The following is a 19,221-nucleotide window of genomic DNA, read 5'->3' as shown; positions in this document are numbered from 1 at the left end:
TTGGTGGCCCCTAGTTCTTATATTATGGAAACAAGTAAATAACTTTTCCTTATTCACTTTTTCCACCCCACTCATGATTTTATAGACCTCTATCCTATCCCCCCTTCGTCTCCTCTTTTCCAAGCTGAAAAGTCCCAGTCTCTTTAATCTCTCCTCATATGGGACCCATTCCAAACCCCGTGCCCTTCTCTGAACCTTTTCTAATGCCAGTATGTCTTTTTTGAGATCAGGAGACTACATCTGTACACAGTATTCAAGATGTGGGCGTTCCATGAATGTTTATAAGGGCAATAAGATATTCTCTGTCTTATTCTCTATCCCTTTTTAAATAATTCCTAATAATTCCTAACATCCTGTTTGCATTTTTGACTGCCGCTGAACACTGTGGACGTCCTCAGAGAACTATCCACGATGACTCCAAGATCTCTGTCCTGATTAGTTGTAGCTAAATTAGCCCCCATCATATTGTATGTATAGTTGGGGTTATTCTTTCCAATGTGCATTACTTTACATTTATCCACATTAAATTTCATTTGACATTTTGTTGCCCAATCACTTAGTTTGGTGAGATCTTTTTGAAGTTCTTCACAGTCTGCTTTGGTCTTAACTACGTTGAGCAGTTTAGTATCATCTGCAAACTTTGCCACCTCACTGTTTACCCCTTACACAAAACTCCCTACACTAGTTATACTACAGTTGTTTACTGGGTGTGCACGTACCTGGCTCAATGCCATTCTTGATGGGCTGAGACCAAGGTCAAACTTGTTTACTGCTTAGTAGTTTCTCAGCTCAAGGCATGGGTTAAAGCTGATAAAGCCCAGCTGCTGTTTGTCTTTGCAGGGTCCTAGGCTATGCTGAGCCAGGTACGGCAGGGATGGAAATTTCCATCCCAGGCCTGCTAAGCTGCAGGACCCACATATGACTTTCATATGACAGGTTTCAGGATGCAGGCTGCCCCAGGGAGAGAGGAAAACCCCAGTTCTCTCTCACCACAGCAGTTTGGGGCCAGTTGAGAAGTGCCTGTCCATGGCCTCTGCAGCTGTAGCAGGCACAGCCGGAGGAAGGGTGTATGTCCCCCAGCTGGAGTACAGACAGGCCCAAGACAAACAGATGCACAGATGATCTTCCTGCAAGGACACCAGTCTAGGTTATTTCCAAAGCTGCACAAACTCTCTGAAATATATAGTAGATAGCTATCCCTTTCTCCACCCCTGTCACCTGCTGGCCCAATGGCTGTCCCAGTCCCCATCTCTGGCCCCTTGCAGCCCCCGTGTGGTCATTCTATAGTATAACGCCCTCCTACCAAGACCCCCTCCCTTTCCATTTTATGAGAAACCATTGAATTCCAGGCACATCCCCTTGTATTGGCACCACCAAACCCTGAGCCTGCTTTAAATTAGGATTAGAAAAAGCTGCCTACCAAATTTGGTGCTCTTATTTCTTACCATTTAGGAGGTGTTCTTGAACAAATAGACTCACAGACCGAGAGACGCACACACGTTTCTAAAATATCCAAGAGGGGATTCTAATCTGGATCATGACCTTACTGGGCCACTGGAAGAGTGCTACATCTGGTTTGTCAAATGAAACTGGGAAAAAAAAAACTGCAAAAAGTAAAGGAAGCGCTTGAGTAAAATGCTGGTTCTGTGCAAACCTGCCCACAGAAAGGAGTGTTATAAATATAAGGCAGAACTGAGAATCACAAGCAACTGTGTAAACTCCTCTCACGCAGTTCCGGTAACAAGGACACAAGACAAAGGGCCAAAGCTCAGGGAGACAAGGAGCAGCTCCAGGGTTTTTGTGTAGTCCTGGGCAGTTGGGCGGCACTGTCATGACTCCTTCCCCACTCTGGCACGATAAATGCAGAAGTGGGGGCCAGCAAGGGTACCCCAAAGCCTTATCTACCAGGCTTTGGTATAAAACTTCCCCAAAATCTTAAAAACCTAGAATTTGGGAATAAAACTTCTGCTGCCACCACCCAAATATTAATAATGAGATTAGGGGAAAGATCATTTGGGAAATCTCGCCCTTATTATAAAAATCAGGACACACACGTAACCAACGCCAGGTTAATAAAAAGAAAAGGAGAACACTTTTATTATTACAACAATATTCCTCTTGCAAGCATAAGGATCAGATGGAAAGGTAACAAAATATACTCATGGAGGAATTACATCATGGGCTAGAGCTTAGTTAAAAAGAAAATCCAAACATCTCTTAAGCAGCGCCAGATATCAGATCCCATACCCAACCCTTAAAACAATAAAGCCTAACGAAACTACCTAAACTTTACCCTACTTACAGAAAGTGAAGAATTGTTTCTTGGAGAGAGAGAGAGAGAGAGAGAGACATGCTTGTCCCTCCCTGTAGCCGCAGAGGACTCACCCCGAGAGACAAAAGAGGGAAAAAACCCGAATTCCTTTGTCCTTTGTCCTACCTTCATTCCTATTGGCCACTCCACCTGGCTAGGTGTAGTTAACCCCTTAATCCCCAGGCTGCTGGCTAACCCTCTTAATCTTGACAGGCACTCATGGGAGTTTGGATCTAGGAATGTCACAGGAGTGGTGAGCATTGATGGAGACATAGCAGTTACTGGCCCAAAGTTGCTAAAGAATCTAGAGAATAAGTGTATGTCTACACTTGCACTCTAGTTCGAACTAAGGATGCAAATGTAGGCATTTGAAATAGTAAATGAAGCCAGGATTTAAATATCCTGCGCTTCATTAGCATAATATCGGCCGTGCGCTGGTTTGAAACCCAGCTGTTTTGAAAGTGAAAGTGCACTCCGGGCCACATTAGTTCAAATTAAACCCCTTGGTTCGAACTAACGTTACTCCTCAAAAAATGAAGTGAAAAAAACCCAGGGGTTTGATTCGAACTAACGTGGTGCGGAGCGCACTTTCACTTTTGAAACAGCTGGGTTTCGAACCAGCGCGCGGCCGAGATTATGTTAATGAAGCATGGGCTATTTAAATCCCGGCTTCATTTACTATTTCAAATGCCTACATTTGCATCCCTAGTTCAAACTAGGGTGCAAGTGTAAACATACCCTACGGGATCTAAAACGGAAGTATCACAGGTGGAGATGGTGAGTGGGGAACATGACCATATCCAAACACCGAGTTTGAAAATAGGATATCTGGAATTGGAACAAGTCATCTGGGTGTCAGAACAGTGGATGAGCTACTAATTGGCTTGCATTTCATTATGCCTAATGATTGTATCCAATGCCAGAAAGGGTGTCCTACAAATTCAGCCTGTGGAAATCCCTTTAAAGGTGCGGCGCAGTGGAAGTTAATGATTTGTAGGCAGTTGGTTTTCAGGGAGCATGTCCTGCCTGCAGGGGCAGAAACCATAAGAGCAGTGACATGCCATGGCAGCCTTCCAGCAAAGGAAAGTTGAGGCACGGTTGAGACTTGCTTTGAGACCCAGGGCCCCAGGGGAATCTCAGCTGCTGAAGTGCTTGCAGCGCGGAAACAGAAATGGATTCCTGTTTGTTTGCCAAATGTTACTGACAAAGAGCAAATATTAAAAAATGGAGCCCCAGTAACAAAATGTGAACCAATGGATCTTGGAAATGCTGCTGCAGAAGAAAACAACCAGGGAGCAATTGGTGTATGTGCGTTCTTAAAGTTTCTGCTGGACTTCTTCTAGTATATGCTGCCCATTTAACACAGTCAACCAGTGGAACTCATTGCCACAGGATGTTGTGAGGGATGTGACTTCATGTTCTGATGTCCTGCAACTTCTGACTGCCAAATGCTGGAACTAGACAACTGGATGGCTCACTCAATAATTGCCCTTCTATGTTAATTCCCTCTGAAGCATCTCACACTGGTCATGGTCACAAGGCAGAGTAATAAGTAGAGCTCTGAGTGGTACAAAATGTATATCTGGATCCTCAAAAATGAGTCATGGATATCTGCATTGACATCCATGGATGCGGATACCCATAGATATAAAGTGGAAGTGGTTATCTTCAAATGTGCAGGGTTCTAGATATAAAATGTGTATCCACAGCCATATCCACAAAAATGAGCTGCAGATATCCACATCCACATCTGTGGACATAAAGTGGATATTGGTGAATTTGCAGGGCTCTAGTAATAGGTTGGATGGACCGCTAGTCTGACCAAGTATTGTCATTCTTACGTTCTAATGAGGCGCAGCAGAACAGTCTAAGGGTACGTCTACACTACATGCCTCTGTCGGCAGAGGCATGTAGATTTGTTTATTCAGCAAAGGTAAATGAAGCCGCGATTTAAATGATCGCGGCTTCATTTACATTTACATGGCTGCCGTGCTGAGCCGACAAACAGCTGATCAGCTGTTTGTCGGCTCGCCGCTAGTCTGGACGTTCCCCCTGTCGACATCAAAGCCCTTTGTCGGCAGCCCCGGTAAACTTCATTCCACGAGGAATAACGGGGCTGCCGACAAAGGGCTTTGATGTCAACAGGGGGAACGTCCAGACTAGCAGCGAGCCGACAAATAGCTGATCAGCTGTTTGTCGGCTCAGCGTGGCAGCCATGTAAATGTAAATGAAGCCGCGATCATTTAAATCGCGGCTTCATTTACCTTTGCCTACAACCCTAATCTACATGTCTCTGCCGACAGAGGCATGTAGTCTAGACACAGCCTAAGAGACCTTCTGATTAGGAATCAGAAGTTTTTCTCTTCTCCCATTCAATGTATGCATTGTGCCACACAGATCTAGCACAAGTTGGATACTGGAGAATATAGCCCATTAAGGGTACATCTACACAACAGTGTTATTTTGGAGTAACTGACGTTATTCCGAAATAACATAGTCCACATTTACTCAACAAGCAGTTATTTCTATATAATGTCAAAATAATGTTGAGCGGGAGGACTTCTTACTCCTACTCCTGTAACTCTCATTGTACGAGGAGTAAGGGAAGTCGAAGGAAGAGTGCTCTAAGATGGACTTCCCGCTGCATGGACAATGCCAAAAGCCGAAATAAGCTATTTCAACTTATACGCCATAATCGATATAGCTGAAGTTGCGTAGCTTAATTCGGATTTAGCCCTGCTGTATAGACGTGCCCTAACTGGCCACCTCATCATTTAGCAATAGCAAAGAAGAGACCTTAGAGGTCACTGAGAAAATGTCTCCGGAAGGCATAATTGAGCCTTCAACTGCTTCTTGGACCTCACCTATAATAAGTCTGGAACAGAAGACAGACGGTAGCAGCAGGTTCTGTGTAGACTACCGAAAATGAAGCAAAGCCACGTGGAAAGATTCTTATCCAGTGCCACAAACGTGGCAGCAGGTTCTATATGGTTTTTCCACAGAGGGGCTTAAAAGTGGGTGTTGGCAGATGACTCCAAGGCGCGGGAAGCAGCTGGTGGTTGACTTTAAGTCCTGAGCCCCTTGCAGGGCAAGAGAAGACTTCACACACTCCCCCCGCCCCCAAGCCCTAATTGGCTTGGGGGCGGGGAGAAGAGCGTGAAGGCTCCTCCCACCTTGCCCCCGTCCTGCAAGGAGCATGTGGCACTTAAAAGTGCCGCGCCCCTCACAGGGTGAGAGGAGACTTTGTGCGCTCTCCCCACCCCCAGGCCAATCAGGGTTTGGGGGCCGGGGAGTTCACAAAGGCTCCTCCTACCCTGCCAGCAGCGTGCAGTGCTTTTACACACCATGCATTCCTTGCGGGGCAGGGGAAGGGTGGAAGGAAACTTGACGCACTTCCCCCAGGCCTTTAGAGGAGTGATTCAACACCCTGCTTCAAGGCTCAAGCCAACCTCTAACTATTAGAGACCAAGAGGAGACTTGATTATTCTATATTTGCTACGGCAAGGTTCTTAACCCTCCATCCGCTGCCAGCCACAGTTGGGACACAGGACACTAGAGTAGACCTCATGTCTGCACCAGCATGGCGGTCCCTATGGTCCTATGTAAGTAAAGCCAAAGTACAAATGAGTATGGATTTCAAGATATCCAGTTAATACAGCACAGGACTTGTGTAGAACTCTGCCATCTACAGAATCATAATGTATTATTTATTATGATTACTATTATTTATTTTATTTTATTTGTTTATTATTATATTATCTGATGACCAATGTGTTGTTGACTCTGAAGACTACTGAGAGCTCTTTAAATGTCAACACACACTGTTTCATTACATCTTTACTATTTATTACTGTTTGTATCGTCAGAGTGCTCAGAGGTTTCAATCCAGATTGGGGTTTCATCGTGCTTGACTCTTTACGAACGCATAGGAGGACACGGTACCTGGTCCAAAGAATGTGTGATGCAGGAGGCTTCATTCGCTGCTCCTGCCTCCAGCAAAATTTCTCAGCTCCTATTGGCTGGAAACTGGCCAATGGGTGCTTGGGGATTTTGCGAGGTGGTGGGGACAGCACGTGAAGCTTCCTCCTCACTGCCCAGCTTGCGGAGCCATTAGCAACTTGCTGTTTAAAGCAGGTGCTCCTAATCTGCAGTAAGGGTGCCAGTTGGATCCGGCCAACTAGCCACCTCTTGCCCACCTCTGCTGAATGGCTTTCCTCCTGGACAGGCCTATAAGGAGGAGGAGATTCACTGCCACACAGACACCTACAAGACACCATCAGAGCAAAGGAGGAAGAGCTGGGAACTCCCAGCACGGGTCCTAGGGCCTAGGAATAGGAGCTTCAGAAGATGTACCTGAAGAAAAGGAACCAGACCAGGGCCTTTGGCAGTGCTCCCCTATCTTGCCCAGGCTATGAGGAGCTGGACCATGGATTTGCAAGCACCGCCACCACTGTAGCCAAGAATGAGGCAAAGTTGCCGTTGCCATGTCCTGCCGACCACAAGAGGACTCGTGATACGGACACCACCACATCAATCAGCCCAGCTATAGGCTCCTTGCTCAAGAGCTCAGCAGGAGATGGAGAGGGAGAATGCCTCAAACCTATCTCTGACAGGACTCTGTCATCACTCCTTAATCTGGGCATGCCCGAGTTCCATCTGTCTTAAGTTGCCACCACATTCTGGGCTCAGGCAGGGGAGGTAATATCTTGTATTGGATCCACTTCTGTTGCTGGAAGAGACAAAACTTTTGAGCTACACAGAGCTCTTCTCCGGGGCTGGAAAAGGCCCCCTAAAAGTTCTCACGCTTGTCTTCGGGATTAACACGTTCCCAACTTCACTGCAAACCACTAGGGTCTATATGAACATCGTGGCTTTATTTTGGAATAACTTGGCTGAAACATTTCATGGGGGTACAGCTCAGCCCACAAATGGCATAATGTTCCCCCAACCACCCAGAGTGTCAGTTCCTAATCAAATCAATACACCAGTGCGTTCCCGTGGTTACAGGTCATTCATTATCCATGAAAGTAGAAGCACAGTACATCTCTAATCTGCCACCTCTACCACTTGGGGCATTTCTCAGAGGTACCCTGTGTGGCTGTTCATACTGTTCAGATAGCCTCTGCATCCTCTACCCATCATCCCGGCTCTCTACGTTGCTCCCAAGTCCTTCGCACTTTAAGAACAGAAGAACGGTCATACTGGGTCAGACCAAAGCTCCATCTCACCCAGTATTCTGTCTGCCAACAGTGGCCAATGCCAGATACCCCAGAGGGAGGGAACAGAACAGGTAATCATCATGTGATCCCTCCCCTGTCACACATTCCCAGCCTCTGACAAACAGAGCTAGGGACACCTTTCCTACCCATCCTGTCTAATAGCCATTGCTGGACCTAAATCTAGTTCTCTTTTCAACCTTGTTAAAGTCCTAGTCTTCTCAGCCTCCTCTGGCAAGGAGTTCCACAGGTTGACTGTGCTCTCCATGAAGAAATACTTCCTTTTCTTTGATTTAAACCTGCTGCCTACAAAGGTCATTTGGTGACCCCTAGTTCTTATTTTATGGGAACAAGTCAATAACTTTTCCTTGTTCACTGTCTCCATACCTGTCATGATTTTGTAGACCTCTGTCCTTTTGGGAAAGTAGCCCTAAAAACACATTGTCTGTGCTTGGCAGCCGACTGAAGACTCTGTTGCCCTAATGACCTAGCCTACAAGGACAATGCCACCACACAATGGCTGGTTTCACTTCTTCAATTGCACATGCTGGAGTTGCAAAAGGGAGGGTGTCCAGTGGAGGTCACTGTTTCCTAACGAGTCGTCGGCCTCCTCAGTGCCTCATAGGGAAGTGGACAACATGTCCCGTTGCATGTAACAAGAGAGACCAGAGTGGGAATGGCAGGATCGTTGTTACAGTTATTTCTGCCTTCCCTGGAGGGACATTAAGGCCAGCCAGGCTCAGTGTGTGCTCATAACAGGAGGGGCGCTCACATTCATGCCCGGCGTGAACATGTCCTCTGCTGGGCAGCCATTCCCTGGCTGCCGCTAGAAATGAGGGGCAATATTTGGGAAGGTAGCTGGGAACTGGATCATGGTTAGGAGAAGGGGGCATGAAGGCCTGAAACAATTCCTCTCCCCCCCCCCCCCCCCCATTTTTCATTAGCATTTTTTTGGAATGGAATCTTCCAACCAGGTCTACTAAAAAGCGTCAGGTTGACATGGGTCAGGGGTTAACGATCTGTACATATTATGAGGCACATGGGTCCCTTCATAAGCTAGACTTGCTAGCACAGATGTGAGGAAGTGTTAGACCCAGAGCAGAGAGCGATTTTAACCAAGCCATGTTCTCTAGGCAACAGCCACAACTGCTGTATAAATTATAACCAGACCTGGGATAATGAGGTCTAGGACCTTAGTCTTTCGTTTTTTCTATTTGCACTACATGATCAGTCATTTGGCAAGCACTGTTAGGGCATGTCTACACTGGGCAGTTATTTCGAAACAACTCCCCTTATTTCGAAATCACAAGGTGAGCGTCCACAAGGCGAGCATTCAAAATAAAGGGCTTGTTATTTTGAAATAATAACTCCTGCTTGTGAAGAGGAATAAGCTTATTTTGAAATAGTTATTTCAGGAGTTATTGTTTCAAAATTACTTATTTCAAAATAATCTGGTAGTGTAGAAATAGCCTTAATAGGTCCTTTAGCTTTCCTGGGCTACATCTAGACTGCAGGCTTCTCTCAGAAGAAGCTTTTCTGGAAGAGATCTTCCGGAAAAACTTTTTTCGAAAGAGAGCGTCTACACAGCAAAAGTGCAACAAAAAAGCAATCTGCTTTTTCGAAAGATAGCATCCACATTGATTGGACAGTGTCTTGCATTTCAGTTGTGATTATTATGGACGGAGCGGCCACCAGGGCACCTGTGCTTTTTCCTGGAGGCTCTTCTTTCGAAAAAACACTGTCTTCCACGTCCACACACACCTTTTTCCGAAAAAACGTTTTCAGAAAATGGCTTCTTCCTCGTAGAAAGAGGTTTATCTCTGTCAGAAAACCCCCTCCATTCTTTTGACTTTCTGTCAAAAGAACTCAATAGCAGTGGGGAGGTAAGTGTAGTTTTTCTGGAAAAACAGCTCTTTTTTCCGGAAAAACTCGGCAGTATAGACATACTCCTGGTGGGGCCAGCCATTAGAGTGGAGGTGTCAAACGTAGGCCATATGATATATTCAGATTCTCCATAATCTAAGCTTTTTCTTTTTTCTTTTTCTGTTTCTGTTTCTTTTTCTATTTCTTTTTATTTTTCTTAAATAAATTCCTGGCCGTTGTGGCTAAAGAGAGAATACACAATAATGTCTACCTGACTTTGTAGCAGACTGAGCCAATGACTTTAAGGGAGATTTTGGTTCGATATTAAGAAAAAACTTTCTAACTTTAATGGTAGTTAAGCTTTGACATAATAGCTGTGTGTTTAATTGCTACATAAGGGCTAATATTAACTCACCGATCTCTGTCCAGATTTTCTGCTGATGTTACTGGATTTCTGCTGTGAACTGAATTTCTCAGTTTATACCTCAGCTCACGGAAACGGAATTTGCCCCAGTTCTTTGAGTGAGTTTGACACCGTTGCATGACAGGGTACAGCAAGAGCTTGGTGCAATCTTTTTATTTTTTATTTTTATTTTTCAATGGAAAATTACACTGACATTTTGAATTTGAAAGCATTTTGGCTCCATTTTAATGCCTTGTTTCCTAATGTCAACATTTTGATGGGAAAGACTTTTTTTTTTTAATTTAAACTTTTTCCCCCCCCCCAGATTTTTGCCCATCTCTAAGCACAGAAAGGCAGGGAAAAGACTGGTTTTAAAACTCTTTGAACAGTTGCAGGTCCGCAGAGTTTGCCCTCACTGTTATTACAAGTGAACATGTACATTTGATATCTGTGCTATGGACATCTCTTGCCCCATTATGCATCTCACTATTTCTGTGTATATTGACAGGTAGCCCTGGTCTACGCTAGGGAGTTATTTCAAAATAACCTCCCTTATTTCAAAATAATAAGCAAAGTGTCCACACGACCAAACCTGTTATTTCAAAATCACGGGCTGGTTATTTCGAAATCTGTACTCCTGCTTTCCTCAAGGAATAACGCTAATTCTGAAATAGTTATTTCGAAATAGCTTCTGCTATTTCAAAATAACAACTCCCCAAAGTAATTGGAAGTAATTACTCCCCAGCATTTCCTGAGGCTCTAAGTCAAGGTAGCTTGTCCACAATAACAGAGCCTGCCTCAGAATAATTTTGAGGTTCCCCCATAGTGGGGGCATGCTATTTCGCTTTTGTTATTTCAGGAGTTATTATTTCGAATTTAGTTATTTCGAAATAATTTTGTAGTGTAGACATGCCCTTACAGTCATGGAATAATTGGTAGATCAAAATTCAAATATTTATCAGACTATGACCATGGAGCCAGGATGTAGTGGTTGGCTTGCTTTGGACAGAGACTGTTTGCTGACTCAAATGTAACGTAAGTCAGCACATGAGAATACAAATAATGTTGTCATTAAGACGCTGGACAGTGACAAAAGAAAGTCTAGTAGTGTCAGAAATTTTCTGAATTCACATTTTGACAAAAGAATAAAAAAGGATGCATTCCTTTTGTACAGTTCTCACAACAAATTATTTCACTTTCTAATCAACTGGTTGAAATTTTATGAACTTCAAAACTTTGACCAAAAAGTTATTGCGTTTTTGAATTTTGTCAGAAAATAAATTTGGGGTGAAAATACTTATGACTGTTTTTGTGACCAGCTCCATCAGGATCAAGTCCTGGTTCTGTCATAGACTTTGGATCTGATCTAGGACAAGTCACTCTGTTCTCTGCCTCAGTTTCCCACGTGCCAAAAAGGGGTCACATGCCTTCTTTTGTTTGCCTTCTGTATTTAAAGTGTTAGCTCTTTGGGGAGAGGAGTACCTCTTCTTATAGGTATGTACAGCGCCTAACGCATTCGAATCCTCATCGAGACAGGTGCCACATAATCAACTGAATGTTGCCTATATTTTGTTGTGAGGAGATGTCTTCTTTAAACAGGAGCAGGACAAAATGTTTGTTGATCAGGGACAGAGTGGAGCAGGGGAGAGATTTATGCAAAACTTTCTTCTCAAGCTTTTTTGGGACTAAAAAAAGGGGGAAGGGAAGTTTGAGTGTGACGCTGAAGATGGGAACTTGATCAGGATTCCTGAAGAGAGGGGAAGATGAAATGCCAGGGGATTTCACTGCAGAGAGGATTGGGTTAGGGAATAGTCCCCAGACAAATAAGAGGTAGCTGAGACTGGATTTTTAATTAAACTGAGCAAATTAACAGGGGAGTTCCATTCCTGCATAGAAATCTGGTCAAAAGATTAGCCCCGTGTTACAGCTCTGGCAAAAGCAGAGGGAAAACAAGCATTTCTCTTTCCCATGGAGCGGTCGTGTGGGACTCCGGTGCTTTCGGGTCAATTCCTAGTTGTGTCACAGACCCCCTGAGGGTAAACTACTTCCTCTCTTTGGCTGTGCATGCCCTCTTCTGTAAAACAAGGCTACTGATCTTTCCTTTGTCTGTCCTGTCCATTTAGGATGCAAGGGTCATAATTCAAAATGATCTGGACAAACTGGAGAAATGGTCTGAGGTAAATAGGATGACGTTAAATAAGGACAAATGCAAAGTGCTCCACTTAGGAAGGAACAATCCGTTTCTCACAGATAGAATGGGAAGCGACTGTCTAGGAAGGAGTACGGCAGAAAGGGATCTAGGGATCAGAGTGGATCTCAAGTTAAACAAGAGTCAACAGTGTGACACTGTTGCAAAAAAAGCCAACATGATTCTGGGATGCACAAACAGGAGTGTTATGAGCAAGACACGAGAAGTCATTCTTCCTTCCGCTCTACTCTGCGCTGATGAGGCCTCAGTTGGAGTATTATGTGCAGTTCTGGACACCACATTTCAAGAAAGATGTGGAGAAATTGGAGAAGGTCCAGAGAAGAGCAACAAAAATGATTCAAGGTCTAGAAAACAATGGGTAGGAATGGTGTCCCTCACCTCTGTTTCTATGGAAGTGGAAGACAAGGGAATGATCACATAAGGATTACTTGTTGTGTTCCTTCCCTCTAGCACACCTGGTGCTGGCCACTGTTGGCAGACAGGATACTGGACTAGATGGACCTTTGGTCTGACCCAGTATCGCCGTTCTTAGGTTCTTATGTAAAACATGAGTTATGAGGGAAGACTAAAAGAACTGGGTCAGAACTAAGTCCATCTTGTCCCACTGTGGTCCGCGCCTGATCCATCAGATGAAGATGAAGAACCTCACGTTTTACTTCTATGATGTAACTTGATCCTCATGAAGGTTTTATCCTAAAACAGGGCATGTCTTCACTACAGAGGCAGCCTGAGCCTTTTACCCAGCTGCTGCCTGTAGGCCCTTTGCCCTCACCACACAAACCACGCGTCCAAGTTTAGTAGCGCTTTCTATCTAAACCAACTGGCTTGAGGCTAAATCCCCGTTCTGCTTTCACTTGAGCTGAAAACCAACCCCCTTTGCAATGCGTATCAGGCAAAACTGCTCGGGTGCTCATAATCCTCCAGTTGCCGGCCCATAATTCCCCACCAGAAGGACAGACACGTTCTCCCGTAATTCTCTGGAAAAGAGTCATAGTGCGGCTCAGCTTACTGCCAAACAAACCCAGCGACACACGCAAGAGAGCACAGCCGCAATGAGGACACAGCACCTCCACAACAGCTAGACAACCCCGGGTGCTCAGGTTCCCTCAGATCACCCCCGTTCCCGCTGCAGTGAAGACCTACCCTAGTGGATAGAGATGGGCGTGAGCCCCACCGCATGAGGTGTAACATCCCTTCCAGAATACTAATTGGGGACGGCCTAATCGGGATTCGGGTGTATTAATTGATGGTGGGGGGGGGGGGGTTATTTTTACAAAAAATCAGTGCAAGAGAGACCGGCTCTTGCCAAAGCTCCTTTGACTGCAAAGCTGTTTCGAAAGTGGCTAAAATATTTACATTTGAAAATTAGCAGTTGAGCCAAGGAATTGCCTCTCCCTTCCAGGCCTGAGTGTCTCGGACATTTAATCCGGAGGCCCAACGTGGAGCAGGGAGAGAAGGGGACATGGAATTGCCAGCCAGCGAAGAAGGCGGCCTCTGTAGCCAGGAGCAAAGAGGGCTGAACATGGAAAATAAGGCACCTGGCCATATTGCAGCTGTGGGCCCAGTCAAGCCGGGAGCAAGTCGCCTTGGCTTGATCTCCCCCCTGCGTGGTGTGAGGAAGCTACTCAGAGTCAACAGAGTGACTCCCAGTCACTGAATCTGCCCCCTTCTGCTCTTCTGCTCAGGAGGGAGATGGGTTTCCAGGCTGGTTGGGGGTGGGGGCTAGTTGAGTTTAACTCTAAGGGGGTGTCTAGACTACATGCCTCCGTCGACGGAGGCATGTAGATTAGCCAGATCGGCAGAGGGAAATGAAGCCGCGATTAAAATAATCGCGGCTTCATTTAAATTTAAATGGCTGCCCCGCTCTGCCGATCAGCTGTTTGTCGGCAGATCGGGGCAGTCTGGACGCGACGCGCCGACAAAGAAGCCTTTCTTGATCGACACAGGTATGCCTCGTGAAACCAGGTTTACCTGTGTCGATCAAGAAAGGCTTCTTTGTCGGCGCGTCGCGTCCAGGCTGCCCCGATCTGCCGACAAACAGCTGATCGGCAGAGCGGGGCAGCCATTTAAATTTAAATGAAGCCGCGATTATTTTAAACGCGGCTTCATTTCCCTCTGCCGATCTGGCTAATCTACATGCCTCCGTCAACGGAGGCATGTAGTCTAGACACACCCTAAGAGAAATCTAAGCCAATAAACACCTCTCAGTCATGACTGAGGTTATGTCTACACAGCAAAAAAGTCACAGGGCAGTGAGTCTCAGAGCATGAAAACAGCCAGACTGGGTCAGACCAAAGGTCTGTCTAGCCCAGTGTCCTGTCTTCCGACAGTGGCCAATGCCAGGTGCCCCAGAAGGAATGAATAGAACAGGGAGTCGTCAACTGATCCATCACCCATTCCCAGCTTCCAGCAAACAGAGGCTAGAGACACCATCTCTGCCCATCCTAAAAGCCATTAAAGGACCTAACCTCCATGACTTTATCTAGCTCTTTTTTGGGCCCTGTTAACACCCTAATCTTCACAACATTCTCTGGCAAGCAGTTCCACAGGTTCACAGTGTGCTGCGTGAACTATTTCATTTTGTTGGTTTTAACTTGCTGCCTATTCATTTTATGTGGTGAGCCCCTAGTTCTTGTGTTATGAAAAGGAGTAAATAGCACTTCCTTATTTACTTTCTGCACACCAGGCTTGATTATATAGACATCTATCATTTCCCCCCTTAGCTGTCACTTTTCCAAGCTGAAAAATTGCTCCTCATATGGCAGCCATTCCATACCCTGGTTAATTTTTGTTGCCCATTTCTGAACTTTTTCCAGTTCGAATTCCAATATATTTTATTTGAGATGGGTCAACCACATCTGCACGCATAATTCAAAATGTGGGTTTGCCATGGTTTTAGAAAGATGCAATACGATATTGTCTTTCTTGTTATTCCCATCATTGTCTGTCTTCGTGATTCCCATCATTCTGTTTGCTTTTTGGTCTGCTGCTGCGCACTGAATGGACATGTTCAGAGTGCTATCAACAATGACTCCACAATGTCTTTCTTGTGTGGTAGCAATTAATTCATTCCCTGTCATTTTATATATTTGTAGTTGGGATTATGTTTTTCCAATGTGCATTACTTCGCATTTATTGGTATTGAATTCCACTTGCCATTTTGTTGCCCAGTCACCTAATTGTATGAGATCCTTTTGAAACTCTTCAAAGTCTGCTTTGGCTTAACTACCTTGGGTAGCTTTGTATTATCTGCACATTTGGCCTACTCAATATGTACCCCTTTTTCTAGCTCTTTTATGAATATTCTAAATAGAATTGGTCCCAGTACAGACCTTTGGGGCACACCACTAGTTACCATTCTGAAAACTGACCATTTATTCCTACCCTTTGTTTCCTGTCTTTTAACCGGTTATCAATCCATGAGAGGAACTTCCCTCTTATCCCATGGCAGCTTGCATTGCTTAAGAGACTTTGGTGCAGGATCCTGTCAAAGGCTTTCTGGAAATCTAAGTAGACTATATCCACTGGATTCCCCTTATCTACATGTTTGTTGGTAGGGTTGCCAGATAGTTTCAGAAAAAATACCGAACAAAAAAATAAAAAACACACCAGGAAATAGTTTGTTGGGCAAAAAAAGGACCCTGAGAGTTCTTTAAAAAAAAATTGGCCCCTTTAAAAACTGTGTGGTGAGGCTTTTTGGCCCGAACAGGCTGCTCATGGCCATTTTGACTCCCTGCACTGGGCCGGACAGCTCCCCTGTGGAAGCCAGTAAGCAGTAGGATTGCCAGGCTGCCTCCATATTGAGCCAGATAGCCCTCCTGGCCGGGAAAAAAATCAGAAAGTACTGGATATTTTAGATGTCCGGTATTTTCTGAATTTTTTTTACTGGACGGGAGGTGAAAATACTGAACTGTCCGGTTCAAAATCGGACACCTGGCAACCCTACTTGTTGGCCCCCTCAAAGAACTCTAGTAGATTGGTGAGGCATGATTTCCCTTCACAGAAACCATGTTCACTCTTCCCCCATCAACTATATTCATCTCTGAGTCTGACAATTCTGTACTATCATTTCAACCTGTTCACTTGGTACAGAAGTCAGGCTGACTGGCCTGGAATTGCTGTGACTTCCCTGGAAGCCCCTTTAAAAAAATTGACTTGTGCTCATGCTCTAGGGCACAAATATCAGTGTAAACTCTCCCAGTCAGGCTGGAGTCGTAACCCGGGAGAGGAGAGGGGAGATAGGCCTCTGAATTGGGGCTCCAACTCAAACCCAAATGCCTGTACCTACAAACCGATATGTACAAAATGATGGGGACTAAACTAAATTAGCTGTTACCACTCGAGAGAGAGATCTTGGAGTCACCGTGCATAGTTCTATCCACTCTGTGTAGAGCGACCATCACAAAAATAAAGAGAAATGCAAAGTGCTCCAATCAGTTCCATACATACAAGATGGGAAGCGACTGTCTAGGAAGGAGCATGGCGGAAAGGGATCTAGGGGTCATAGTGGACCACAAGTTGAATATGAGTCAACAGTGTGATGCTGTTGCAAAAAAAGCAAATATGATTCTAGGTTGTATCAACAGGTGTGTTGTAAGCAAAACTCGTGAAGTCTGGAGTACTGTGTCCAGTTCTGGGCGCCACATTTCAAGAAAGATGTGGAGAAATTGGAAAGGGTACAGAGAAGAGCGACAAGAATGATTAAAGGTCTAGAGAACATGACCTATGAAGCCAGGCTTCATGAACTGGGCTTGTTTAGTTTGGAAAAAAGAAGATTAAGGGGGGACATGATAGCGGTTTTCAAATATCGAAAAGGGTGTCACAAGGAGGAAGGAGAAAATTTGTTCCTCTTGGTTTCTGAGGACAGGACAAGGAGTAATGGGCTTAAAGTGCAGCAAGGGAGGTTTAGATTGGACATTAGGAAAAAATTCCTAACTGTCAGGGTGGTCAAATATTGGAATAAATTGCCAAGGGAGGTGGTGGAATCTCCCTCTCTGGAGATATTTAAGAACAGATTAGATAGACATCTGTCAGGGATGGTGTAGACGGAGCTTGGTCCTGCCTTGAGGGCGGGGGGCTGGACTCGATGACCTCTTGAGGTCCCTTCCAGTCCTATGATTCTATGATTCTATGAAAAGCAAACAATGTTTGAAACCATTAAAAAAGGGATAGAGAATATCTTATTGCTTCTCTATAAATCCATGGTACGCCCACATCTTGAATACTGCCTATAGATGTGGTCACCCCAGCTCAGAAAAGGTATCTTAGCATTGGGAAAGATTCAGAAAAGAGCAACAAAAATGATGAGAGGTTTGGAATGGGTCCTATATGAAGAGACATTAAAAAGACTTGGACTTTTCATCTTAGAAAAGAGGAGACTTCCGGGAGATATGATCGAGGTCTATAAAATCATGACCAGTATGGAGAAAGTGAATAAGGAAAAGTTATTTATTTGTTCCCAGAGCACAAGAACTAGGGGTCACCAAATGAAATGAATAAGGAACAGATTTAAAACAAACAAAAGGAAGTTTTTCTTCACACAGCACATTGTAAGCCTGTGGAACTCCTTGCCAGAGGATGTGGTGAAGCCCAGAACTTTAACAGGGTTCAAGAAAGAACTAGATAGATTCATGGAGGTTAGGTCCATCAATGCTTATTAGCCACGATGGGCAGGAATGGAGTCCCTGGCCTCTGTTAGGGTGCATCTACACAGCACCCTAAACTCAAAAAAAGATAGGCCATTTGTGCGGTGCAAATGGCGTATCTTATTTCGATTGTATTTCGAAATAGCTTATTTCCAAATGTGGCGCATCTACACAGTGCCAAATTTCAAAATAACACGCTATTTCGACACATCCCTTAACCCTCATGGAATGAGAGCTACAGGGAGACCAAAATAACATGGCCATTATTTCGAAAAATAGCCCTGCTGCCTAGATGTACCCTTAGTAACTGGGAATAGGTGACATAGGAGGGATCACATGAGGATTCCCTGTTCTGTTCCTTCCCTCTGGGGCATCTGGCATTGGCCACTGTCGGCAGACAGGATACTGGGCGAGATGGACCTTTGGTCTGACCCCGTCTGGCCATTCTCATGTTCTTATGTTATGCTGCTATGTTTAGCCTGTCGCACGAACCCCACAAGCTCAAGTCAGGTGACTTGGGTCCTGAGACTTGCAGTTGTGGGAGTGTCAATGCACCTTGAGAGACCTGGGGGGTGGGAGAGTACCAGACAAGGTCCACCTGGCTGCCTTTCCCTCAAGCTGGTGGAATGGGCCACAAGAGCCAGATATCACCTCCCAGGAGGGGAGGGGCTTTGAGCCAGCCTTTGCCCAGTGGGGTTTTCCCTGCCAGTCCACCAGCTCCCCCGTGTGCCGCTCCCGGCCCACAGCAGCAGCCCCGCCCTTTGTGTCAGTCCTGGAGGCGTTTCGTCTGGTGAAGCACATACTTGGAGTGACAGCGCTGCTGGGCCCCATCACGCCCTTCCTACTGTCTGGTTTTCCTTTTCAGACGTTGGCGCGGGTGCAGACCTCTCGCCCCCTCTTCCTCCGCTTCCCCCAGTGAGGTCGTCTCCCTGGCAGCAGGAATAAACTCCTCTCTTTCTCCCTCCTCAAGACGTGCGTTCATCAGAAATTACAATTTTGCGGGCCCCTCCCCTTTGAGCCCCTCTGGCCAGGACCACCGAGTATAAATCATGGTCTGTGGTCGACCACTCAGCTGGAAAAACTAACAAAACGGGTCTATAATGTCACCAGCATCTCATTTGGTGGATTTATGGCATTGGCTTGCAGCATTTGCTGCTTTGCAGCGTGTGCGTTCACTCCCTCCCTCCAGCAGCCAATTTTTTTCCCTAGGACAGGGCTGTCCACAGACTCCCGAGGGCAAATCTTTCCCCCTCGGAAACTGAGGCGCTCTTCCATCTGTGGCGGCCTGCTGTCGTCTCCTCACTTAGCCCTTCTGGGGAGTGAAGACTTGGTGGCAGCCATTCATGAATTAACCCCTGCGAGGTAGGCCGGCATGGTAACAAATCAGGCGCTTTCTCAGAACTTGTGTCTGTTACGGTGCCAAAAGCCGCTGCAGTTTGGACTTACCGCAGGATCTTCCTCCTCTGAAAGCAGGAGCTTCTGTCACTTGAATGGAAGGAGAATCTCTGTTAGCAGTACTGGGCCTATGACACACAGATGAGGGTACATCTACACTACAGAGGAAGATCAAAGCT

This window comes from Pelodiscus sinensis, chromosome 2 (genome assembly GCF_049634645.1).
Source record: "Pelodiscus sinensis isolate JC-2024 chromosome 2, ASM4963464v1, whole genome shotgun sequence".
In the NCBI taxonomy this organism is placed as follows: Eukaryota; Metazoa; Chordata; order Testudines; family Trionychidae; genus Pelodiscus; species Pelodiscus sinensis.
Note: the sequence above shows the minus strand (reverse complement) of the source record.